Below are 12,453 nucleotides of genomic sequence, written 5' to 3'. Positions count from 1 at the left end.
GACCTCAAATAAGGGCTTCTGATGATTAGGACATAAAATGAACTGTGAAATTTTATATGCCTAATATCCCTTTCCTAATGCAAATCAAATTTGCTGCCCTGCCAAGTAGTTTGATCCTACACAGCACAGAAACATGGTAGTCTGCAGTAAAAGCTCACATTTAAAAGATGAAATATTACTGGTTCTAGAGAATGGCCTTTCAGAGCTGGACACCCATGTATAAAAGTGAACATTGCTGTTTTCAAAAGGCAAAAGAAAAATTCTTCAGTGACTAAGACATGCTAGAAAACAAGACTGACGTACACCTTTCCTTCCTAGACTAACTTTTAGATACCAGCCCTGACTAAACTGGGTTTGAAGGTCCAAATCTTGGGATCCATCATGAAAATCTACCAGTACAGTGTGCCAGGTCATCTGTAACCTGAATGGGTCTCTGGGGTTTAAAATATTTCTTTGTTTCTAGAGATATTCAAGTGCTGCCTGTGGCACTTAAGGTCCCCAGGGCAATAATTTACACAGGAAGGTGTAGGAAGGGCATCAATCGTCCTGCAGTTCTGCTTTACTCTTCAGTTACCTGCAGAGGGAAAAAAGCCACAGTGTGATATGAAACCCAGATTGACTGTGCTTGTTGCTAATTAAGATAAAAACCTCTTTAGCACTTTCTAGGACATGGACATAAATTGTTACAAAACACACAATATGTTAAATACATCACCGTGACAATCAGATAGAATTGGAGAGGACTTCTGTGTCTAATACTGAAGAAGAGAATGTTCATGTTAATGGACTGGAGAAAGTGTACAAGAACAGTTTATTCACATAAAAATATAGCCCACGGGTCTCTTCCAAGGACTGCAAGACTTATTTTGATCTGGTATGTTAAGTCCTGGTAACATGTGCAAAGAGTATCCCAGGGAAGCTCTAAGTTACATATCTAATTTTTCATAACTAAAGACTGCCTGAAATTTGATGCTATGAGCAGGATAATTTATACATAAAAACATTGCTTTAGTGGCAAGGACTGCTAAGGAAATGGGCAAAGAGAAGAACAAACACTAGCAAGAAATACAATTTTAAAACTTGTACAAAATCAAATTTACATTAATAGGAATTAATTATTGTAAAATTATTTGAAGGGGTGGGGAATTGTTATGTGACAGTCATTTTTATCAATGACCTCACTTGCTTGGTACATTACAGACAGGGTTTCAGCAGGGCACACACGTTTCCATTTCCACCATACTCCTTCAAGAGCAAATGTTTTCTTCAGATTTCAGTCTAACACCCCCAGAATAAGTTCATGCCATCAGTAAGAAGCTGCCTCTTGTCCTTGTTTCCCAAATGTTCAATTGCATTAAAGGGAACAAAAAGAATACACAAAATGCCCTCTTGCCATTGTTGTTTCTGTGTAAGCATTTGAGGTAGATGGCATAAATGCCTCCTAAGTGGGGATTTGGTTGCTGCTTTACAAGCAGAAAGGAAGTTTTTGGAGTGAGTCCTTGCTCCATCTCTCTGATTAACTGTAAATTGGATTTGTTTGTGTTGATCTTCCTTTTCTTTGTTGGTTTGGTTGGAGGTACTTTTTGTGAAGGGGAAGTATGTGAGAAAATATACATGTGGACTGCACATCTCACCCTATCTAAGTCTCCATAGCCCTATCATTACAAGCAGTGCTGATGCTGTGGCTCAAAGGGCATGATCTCAATGACTCAAAAAAGCCAAGCCAGAGGTGTAAGACGTGGCAAGGCATTCCACATATCTTCACCATGCTCAGTGCACTCACCTGACCTCTCCCTCACATGTCGGGAGAAATAGCTGTGCAATGTGTTCACTGAAGATAACGAAAATGGCTTGGTCGTATTTTGGTGAACAAGTTGTTGTGTTTTTCCTAAGCCAGTGATGTAGAACAAAAAGCCATGGACCTGAGGCTATAACACCTACCTCACTTTACTTTTGCTGAACAGAAGAAATAAGATAATGGTTGTCTGTAAATACATTTCTTCTCCTTTTTGTCCTGCACATTGTTTATGAACCTGCTATATTTACTTAAGTGAAATTATCAGGCAAACTGTTCTTAGTCTGTATGTTGTCAGTAAGCAGTATTCAAAACTTGGAACTGTCTGGATAAACACTATTCTTAGAATCATCTTTCCAGTCAAAATGATGAAAATTAAGAATCCAGGAATTAATCTCAGGTAATATATTTTAAAATTGCTTAAGGTAAGCAGTGTCTGTGAGCCTTCTTTTCTGACAACAAATAGTTTGAGGAGGATCATAGCAGATGTGTTTTAAAATGTGAACAAGTATTCAAAGATTTTTTTTTTCCCTGGAGCTATTGCCCTGTCCTGCTTTCTTAGATAGTGGCTAGTTCTTCTTCCTCACAGAGAAAGAATACCAGGAACCTGCTGATTCTCTTTTCACAGTTCATGGATATGTAATTTCACACATAGAGAAGAAAAATTGTGTGAAATGTTGTAAGTGACATTGTCAGTCAGCAGGAAACCTGAAAAGAGATATTGAGATGGAGCTGTGAAAAGTGACGGTAGCAGAGCAGTACATTTTTATGTGATAGATAGAGCTGTAGGGCGCAGGTCACTGCAGCTTGCAAGGGGCAATCTTTGTGTTACTGATATCCCCAGGGCTGCACAGGCCGAGTGCCACGCTCAGAGAACTGCCAGGCAATTTGCTAATGTAGCAATCTGAAGGCAAGAAGGGGCAGCATAACTGTGAGGGCCAAAAAGCAGCATCCAGTATATGTCTTATACAGCTGTATTGTCCCTCTCATTGTTTGTTCTAGTAGCTTAGAGTGGATATTTCTAAAATCAGCTTTTGCCTACACAAATGTAAAAAGCAATAATGAGCTTTTAAATTGGACAGTTTTACTGCTGAAAACTGTGTATGTTAAATTGCTCGTTTGATCAATAGCACTGCACAAATCTTAAATCTGTGTGCTTTCTCGGGTATTTTACAAGTACTAGAAATAAATTGTTAAAATCTGGAAGAAGTAAAGACTACCATCTCCAAAAGCACCTCCTAATTTCAAGAGCAACCCTCAGAGACCTTCCTTTGTTTCCCTTGCTATACAATAACTTTACACATCTCAAAACAGGAGATACATTTCTAAACATTCCCTGATGAGTATGTGTCTCACAAAGTTGTCTTAAAAAAAGAAATAAAATAAAATAAGGTACAACAAAATAAGGTAAAATAAAGTAAAATAAATCATACACAATTTAAAAATAATGTTCAACTGAAAGTTGAAATTATTTTATGGTATCATACTTTTGAATTTTTTTTACATCTCCTTTTCATGTTTGAGGATATTGTGGATATATTCCATTTCGTCACCTTTAGGATAATTGCTTTGATTTTTTCCCTTCCACATCACTTTTCGTTATAGCATGAAATACAAAACAATTTCATTTTAAATACATTTTTTTCAAACAGAAAACATTTAGTTAATGTGCCATTTTCATAGCATTTTCCTTTACAGAGAATGCAGACATTTTCTGATTTGACATGAAGTGAAATTTGGAAACCTCAGAAACATTTGGAGAATGAAATCAATTGTCCTTCAGGCAGTTCTAGTGTCTAGGCTAGTCCAAACTGTTTCCACAGATGGTGATGCCAAGAGGTTCTCCAACCTCTTGCTCTGATAGTATTGTTTCTAGATTGCATTTCAGCCTGTAACCCTGGCATTGCCCATTTCAATTTCTTCTGTACTTAATGATTGTATTAGTATAGAATTAAGATAATAAGAATAATTGCTCCTTTTTTTATGGCACTTCATCTGTTTATGAACAATCATACACATAAGGGTTATTTTCCAAATCATTTCTCCTTTTTGTTGTTCTCTTCTGAGTTCTCCAATTTGTATGTATTTCTTTCTTAATGTGGTGTTCACAACAGCATGCAGCGTTCCAACAGAGGCTTATCGAGTGAAGTAGAGCAGAATAATTACCTCATTTCTTTTATGCATGACATTCTTATTAATGTGACTCAATGCTGAGCATTTGCCTTGTTTTGCCACAGCGTTGCATTGTTGATTCATATTCAAATAATTAGCCACTGCAAATCCTCACACTGCTCTGTAAGTCCAGCCTGTGTAAGCCAACACAGGCTGTCTCTCAGCTGCCAACAGGAGCAGGCAGGAGCTGCTCTGTACAAAAAAAAAGGTATGCAATGCCCCCTCCTAACCAGACTGCCAGCTTCTGTCCTCATATTTAAGTATGTGTCACTCACCAGCTGTGAGTGATTTCAAACTGATACCTCAACGCTCATCCAAAAATGAAGGTTCACCCTTCCCCTCTGCACACATAGTCTGCTGAAGATGTAGAAAGAGGTATGAGAGTAATGGAAATTATCCTTATCCTAGGGAAAATATTACTGGAGCCACTGTAACAAGACAGATTTGTGTCATGAAGATTCAAGGGATCAATGGCGTTATCATTATAGTCCTGTTTGGACTTTGTTCTTCATGTCTGCTTTCTGGCACTGTGTCCCTGAACTGGAAACAAGTGTTTTCTGTTCCTATGAGGGTCACAGGACATAATTTTCTTCAAACACTGGCATGAAGTCTGCTAATGTCTCCTGGGAGAGCTTGTGGCTCTCACTGTGTCGTGAAGCATTTGCCGGGAGAGTGAGCATTCTCCTGCTGAGAGGATGCAAAGCCTTGGTTTCCCAAAAATGTGCCACATGTAAGAAGCATAGTCCCACTGATACATTGATCAATGCACTGCTTTATTCCAAAATGAACCTGGGCCTTAAGTTCAGAGGATGAAAATTTCTGTCAGTGTGGCTTCTGGCAGGTGGCATCAAATTCACCTGGCTGTCCTGGCAGGATCCTGAGCAAGGCAACTCTGCTGCTCACCCATGTAAACAAGTTCTTAATTTTTGCCCTAGAGGCTCAGGCTTAATTGCTTGGAAAGGACACACACAGACATAAATTAGGACTGCACTTAGTTCACCCTCCCAGGAACCAGGCTGCTTCCCTGGAATGGTAGTGGCAGAGGGACGCTATGGTTTGTCATGCAGAATTACCTCCAAAAAAGGATATGAGCCAAAATAATTGATCTCAATGTTGTCCAGTTTCTCACCTCCTTCCTGGGTGGTTTTATCCATGAAAGAGACAGGGCCTGTAATCATTATGGTCACTGGATCCTCATCTGAGAAGGGCTGTTCTGCAGACACAAATTGCAGGAATTTGGCCCATATGGTTTGAAGTAGTAAACTGAACTTGGGTCTCCTACATCCCAGGTGAGTGGCCTGATAAGAAGGCTGCTACTGTCCCTCTCCCACTGATCTGATAAATTATTTTGATAAGAGTAAAGTAAAATAAACATAACCCAAAGGCTTAGTATTCGGAAACCAACGAAGGGAGTCTTCTCCCAAACAGGCAGCACAGGTACATGGTCTCACACACTTCCAAAGAGACCTGTATAGCCATCGAACATTTTTATTCTGTTTGAACTCCTTTTCTCTCTGTTTCTTGCAAAAACAAACAAAAACTTTTTTTTCCAAGGAAAATGACTTGTTTTTCCAATAATCCTTCTAAGAAGCCCAGTGAGACGTACTTACAGGGTTGTTATTGTTAATCAAAGATATTCAAAACTAGTTCAAACTCTTCCTTCAAGTAAGAATTGTCTTAAAAATGGAATCTGGGTACAGCATAGTAGATTTTGTTCGCTGGGGAATCCTAAAGAATTTCTGTTTCTTTCTGCCTTTTCTTCTAAAAATGATAATTGAAATACTTACAGTGTTGTCTGATCCCAGAGAAAAAACTTGGTAAAAATGCAAGCCATTGCACATAATATCTTCATGTGGCAATTACATAGACAAGGATTTTCAAAAACAGCTGAAGAAATACAGGGGCAATGTGTATCAAGTCATGTTTGCAGTTACTAAGTACTTCAGACTCCTTTCAAAATCCTGGACATGAAGTATTTTACATCTGCAAAGGTAATTGATTTATTAAGAAACACAGTATCATTTAGACCCTCTGCTAAGTCTGGATCCTTAAAGTCTCAGACTGCAGGGTGCAATATTAAGAAAAATGCCTCAGATTCATATCAAACGTATTTGAGTTGTTATGAATTTGAGTCAGTAGCCACAATGTTTTTTATGATAGGAAATAAAAATGGCAGACAGTGGTTAAATACATTAGAAAGTGGGTTTAGATTCCTCTGAGATCATGAATCCCAATGGGAGCACTGTTGATCTAAAGATCACAAAGAGATAGGACCAGGTCACGTGCTGATGCAAATGAGCATAGTTTTCTTGACATCAGTGGACCTATTGTGATTGATTCCAGATGAAGCGATGAGATGATTTGGGTGTGCTGTGCCCTCCTGAAAAGCTGTTGAGAGATGCAGTGAGATTAGTACTGGAGTAGCCTCACCAGAGGCAAATGCACAGCCTACAGTGTTCCCTTTAAACAGACACAGAAGGAAAAAGAGCTGCAGCATCTCTCACTGTGTTGGTGGAGAGACAGGATCCGGTGAAAGGACAAAAACACTGACTGGTGTGCTCAGTGCTCAGGAGTTTGGAAGGGAGGCAATAAAGGCAGTGTTGTGTTGGGGGTCTCCCCCCCCGGGAGAGGGGCCCTGGGGGGGAGGCACGGGGTTTCCCTAGCCCCTGGTCAGCCTCGTTCCCCATTGGTTGTTTTGTGTTCCCCTGTGCGGGCAAGGACCCTCGGGTCCTGTGATTGCCTCAGTTCCTCGGCAGATCCCGGCCATGCGGCTGGAGAAATAAACATCTCTGAAACATCTATCAAGAATCAGTCCATATATATTTCTTTTCCACAGGCCTCGTTGTCTGATACACGTGTTGCAATATGCCCACTGTAACAAATGGTGGACAATGCGAGCAGAATGATCCCCAAACCCTAAGGACAGTGACTGATTTGTGAGTAAACTCTGGATTTCTCTTCTTGTTTTTGTTTTGCTGTTCCATCTCTAAACTATGGAGGAACCATGGGAAGACTCTTGGCTCTCAGAGCCGCATATGGACATTTATCTTAAACTTGAAAAGATTCTTGAACAGTGATTTGTAAATTTTAGCTTAATTCAAGCTCAAAAGGAACTGAAACATTTCCTTTCATGGTTGTTTAAGAACTTTTTCTACGTTTCTTGGGATTTGATTCTTACCAAAGGCTTTTGGAAGACCGTTTGGACACAGTTAATTTCTGAGTCAAAATACATGCCTATGGAAGAATATTTTCATGAATATTATTTAATTACCGAGACTGTTGAGCAATGTCAGCTGTGTCCTGGCGAAGGGAAGCCTACCTCAGGGACCGTGCAGCCTCGCCCACGTGGACCGAGCGCTCTGCGAGCAGCAGCGAGGCAGTTCCCACACGCGGGCAGAGTGATGTGAGCTGCAGTGTCGGCAGCAGAGCGAGGCGCAGCGGGATCGGTGCAACCCGGAGGTGCCCGCCCAGCCCCGCGCAGCACGTGGTGGAGAGAGCCCCGTGAACACCCGACCGAGAGGGGCAGCGCACAGGCAGCGGCTGGCAGTGGTGGAGCGGAGCCATGCCTAGCCGAAAAGCACGCTGGAGCAGGGCGCGGGGAGTCGCCGTTCAGGGGCCCGGCCGGGATGTGGGCGCTGCGCCAGGCAGCGGCAACGCAGCTGGGACCAGAGGAGACGGCACGCGGGGAGCTGAGTGGCGCGGCCTGGCCCGGCCCGTGCGGGCCCGAATGCGATCCCGGGAAGAGCGTGCAGGCACGAGCAGCCCTGACGGCCCCGGCAGCACTGACAACCCTGGCAGTTCCAAAAGGGGAGCGAGCGAAAGCGAAAGAGAAAGCAAAAACACAGCGAGACAGAAAACAGCAACCACTCAGAAAAAGGAAAAAATCATCGTAGCTAAGGTTTTAGGAATAGTAAAATGGTATAATGTTAAACAAAATTATGATTTTATAACAAGATGTGACAACCAGCAAGACATATTCGTTCATAGAACTGCCATTAAAAGGAATAACCCTAAAAATTACCTGCGAAGTGTAGGAGATGGGGAAGTTGTACAGTTTGATATAATACAAGGAAAAAAGGGTTTACAAGCAGCAAATGTTACTGGGCCTGGGGGCATTCCAGTCAAAGGCAGCTGTTATGCAAAAAGTTATAAACGATATCCATCCCAGCAGCTTCCCTACCCACAGCCTACTTTCCCCTTTTACCCTATACCCAATATGAGCCCTTTCCTAAGTTTACCCCATCCCCGATTTATCCCTAATTCATTTTTTCACCCATGGATTCCCTCACAAAACCACGCCTTTGCCAATTGTTTCCCCAAAAATCCCTTTCCAATGCCAAGTGGGGGATGAAGAGGGGGAGGGAAGAAATTAACTATTGTTGTTTAGAGTTCCAACAGGTACAAATGGAAGAAACCCTCTCCTGCCTCAGTTTCCCCACAAAGCATGCCCGGAGAGTCCTGTCTCCCTTCTGTCAGCCTTAAGATGTTCCAGAGAATCTGTTTGGACATTTAAAGACTCAGGAGGGTGGCTTGTTTTGTTTTGAAACTGTCCTTGTTATCTCATGTTTATCCAGTTGTTTTCAATGTTAAGTTTTAAATCTCTTTTTGTTAAACGGGTGAAATGTCGGGGTCTCTCCCCCTTGCCTTGTGGGGTCCTGGGAGAGGGGCCCTGACGGGACAGACACGGGGTTTCCCTGCCCCTGCTCAGCCTCATTCCCCATTGGTTGTTTTGTGTTCCCCTGCGCGGGCAAGGACCCTCGGGTCCCGTGATTGCCTCAGTTCCTCAGCAGAACCCCGGCCATGCGGCTGGAGAAATAAACATCTCTGAAACATCTATCAAGAATCAGTCCATAAATATTACTTTTCCACGGGCCTCATTGTCTGATACACGTGTTGCAGTATCCGCACTGTAACAGTGTTGAGTGACAGAGGCAGAAAGAGCACCCCAAATTATCTCAGAGCTTGGAGAGCTCCACTGCTCTCTCTTTATTCAGAAAACCTTTGATTTTGCACATCTTTAGATGGTCTTTGAGGTTTGGCTCAACAAGGGCTCAAATGTGTTTGCCTGGGAATAGAAAGGAGCAAATACAAGGCCAGTTCTAAATGCATTCAAGCTACAGCAGTAGCACAACCAAGTCACCTTCAGTGACAAACTAAAGCCAGCACTGCCTACAATTTAGCAATAGCCTCTTGGAATCCAGAGTGGGCTGCTACCCTGGGTCTCTGAGTAAAATTTCAAGCAGATGGTTTGATCTGGGCTTCATGGTGATGTGGCTGGTGAGGCAGCTACACTAATTTACTGATGATTTTTCAAGTGTTTTTCACCTTATCCCTATAGATAGACCTAAGTGTGACTGAAGATGCTCATCAGTGGTTCCAGGACTATCTAAAATATTCAAAAGTTTGGTAATGTACTCCCTCTGGAAATGAAATTGAAAGTCATTTATTTGCCCTGAGAGCCTCAAAGCACTGTAGTGAAGTAAACCACTCCTTATTTGAAATGTCAGTACCAAAATGTAGGATACAAGAAGTCTTCTTCATGGACTCAATAAACCTGAACGTAGATTTTTTTTTCTTTTGTTTTTCTTTTTTTCTTAGGGCATTATTTACAGTTTCTAAAGGCATTGCAGGGCTTTCACAGTTGAATCAGCTTCTTTATAGGAAGTTGCAAGCTCTGTAGCTATTGCTCTAGCATTGTCCCACATTTGCCCATCTAAAGAAAACTTAGAAAGCCCTTTTCAGCGTACCTCATTTTTCTAGTACTGAAACAATTTACTAGTAAACTACCCAATTAAAGCTATATTAACTAGGATATTTTATCTCACTCTTATTTTCAAGAGTCAACAACCCAAGTACAAGGAGACTAATGACTTAAAATTGAGCCCTCTCTGTACAACTGATGGAGTTTTGTTCCTGGGCTATCTCCTCCTCGTTTCATTCAGCGTGAATGGCAGATTCCTACATCGTGTCAAGTTTCGGATCACCATAGAAACAAACTAGGAGGCAGTTTCATTAATCATTTAGAGCACAAGAAGTCTAGGTCAGTCTGATTGCAGCATATAGAGTATCATCCTAGCGCCACATGGGACTCAGTTGATTTGAATTAAAAAAGATTAAGCTGCCCCTAGGACGCTCAGCATCATCAGTTTAAGTTCTCATGTAACAGTGGTCTCTGGAGCCACATGGATTAGGAGACTGAAGCTATGCATTTATTTTTCAGGGCTCAGTGAAACATTAGATGAGTGCAGGTGTCTGAGGGGGAAAAAAGGACAAAGATCACATATAGTTTTTTAGACTTGTTGCTGTTCTTTTGAAACTGGAAACAATAACTCAGTTTTATTTCTCCAGTGACAGTTACCACTCTTTTTTGGCCATGCAATGGTACATCTGTTACCCAATGTTTACATTTCAGATTTATAAAAATTTCATACTATGAAGCATAGTTTTAGCACAGGGCTGCAAGTTGGGCATAGAAGTTTACATGAATGCTGACTTTTTCTTCTCCTGACGGGGTAAAAAATGCATGAAATAAATACTGGTGACATTTTAGTTTTGCTTGAATGAAGATTTATTGCTCCCAGGAAACTGACATACAGGCAGCTACAAATCAACTTGACTATGAAATAGTTGTATATGTACACCACAAAATGAGCCCCCCCCTTCCAAAGTACTCACCTTATTTATGGGTCTTCCAGTACTTCAAAGACCTTCAGTAACTTAGTCCAGACTGGTTTATTGCTTTGCAGAACTAAGACATTTCAAGGGGAAAGTTGTAGGTTACAGTATATTAGGACTCTTTCTCTTGGGGGTCTGAGAATCCCATGATGCTATATGAACTGTTGATCTAAAGCTTATTACAGCATGACTTCCTAGAGTATAATTCTTAAATCTTTTAAGTTATACAGTACTGTCTTTAATCCCAAGTGCTAAACCTTAAAGCGGAACGAGCTTTCCAAAATTCAGAATGCCAGCTGCAAGCTGATGTAATTACACTTTGTTAAAACACAGTTCACTTACTTGCCCAGGCTGCCTGTGACCTGTTCAAATTAGTTGTTTTAATTTTCAGCAAATGTTTTACATGAAACAATCAGGGAACAAAATCCCACATCACAATACTCCTGCTGGAAAGAAAAGCAGCCTGTGGACTGAGTTTCTCCAGTTTACTCAATAACCAAAAAATACCCCACCCTGTGTACTTTTTCCATTTGCCCTTGCTGTGCCAGTTACCTGGGCTGTGACAGTATCATTAACAGTGAAGCCTCCTGTCACAGCACATCTGGGGGCACCCAGACCATGTCAATACTTTTTACTGATGTACTGTCATCCTGGGGATTTCCAGGAAAGAAATGACATATGCTCAGGAAGCAATTTTAGGATTTCCCAGCCCTGTGCAAACAGACTGGTTATGGGAAGGAGAAAGTGAGTATTATTCCCACTTTCACAAGTGGAAGTTGATATGATGTCATACTGAGTGAGTTGCCTTGGGGCACAACAGAGAACATGGATGACCATTGGGGAACTCCTGTTTTCCTGCCTGGTGCTCAGCCCAGGTTCTCCTATTTACAGCTTTCTGTCAATGCCCAGAAGATGGAAAATGCAAGAACTAAAGCATACAGAGAGTCCTGACGGAAGGCACAAAACAGCTCATGTTAGCTAATGCTTATTGAGTTCCAGCCATGTGCTGGTTGCAATGAAACAGAATAGACCACATGGCCTCTACATTGCAGCATTTCTATGGTCTCCTTCAAGGGTTGCCACCCAGCCATTTCCAGCCAGGCTGGAGAGTTTTGCCGTCCCCTGGTTGCCTGTGAGACAGCTGAATTTGCCAGTGCGAGGAGGGGCAGCTGTGGCACCCCCACCTACCAGCAGCAGTGAAGGTGGCCAGCCTGTCCCACCCACATGTCGCTGCTCCACTGCTCTGACCCACCAGGTGTCTTCACACAGCCTGGACATCTGCCTTCAGCCGCAACCAAGGCCTGCCAGCAACCATCCCTGCAATTGTGCCCCTTGTTCAAAGGCACTGAGCCTGAAGAACCACAAACAGCCCATCCACAGTGTAAAGCTATGCTGAGCCAGTGGTGTGGAACTGGCCACCATCTCCTCCACCTCACCAGGAGCTGCTGTATTTTGGCTACTTGTTTGTTTCCTTTGATTCAATATTTCTTCTCCTTAACTGCCCTTTTTTCCTGACTCCAGAGCAAACATCTCTCTCTTTAGTCACTGTTTCAGCTCCCAGTGCCCCACAGTTAGAGGATGGAAAAGGAGGTCCCCTGCCTGCTTTCATGAAGGGTCCCCAATCCTGCAGCAAGGCTGCAGCAACCATACATACCCTCTGTGCCCAGAAATGGGGGGTTAGCCCAGGCACATCAGGAGATGGCTGTCTCTAAATGGAGCTCCAGCTGTGGGTTGTTGTGAATCGCCTTGGATGCGCCACTTTATGGATATCTTATTTTTGTTCTTCATCTTGTGGCCAGTGGTGATTTCTA

The sequence above is a fragment of the Corvus cornix genome, chromosome 3 (assembly GCF_000738735.6).
Source record: "Corvus cornix cornix isolate S_Up_H32 chromosome 3, ASM73873v5, whole genome shotgun sequence".
Lineage (NCBI taxonomy): Eukaryota > Metazoa > Chordata > Aves > Passeriformes > Corvidae > Corvus > Corvus cornix.
Note: the sequence above shows the minus strand (reverse complement) of the source record.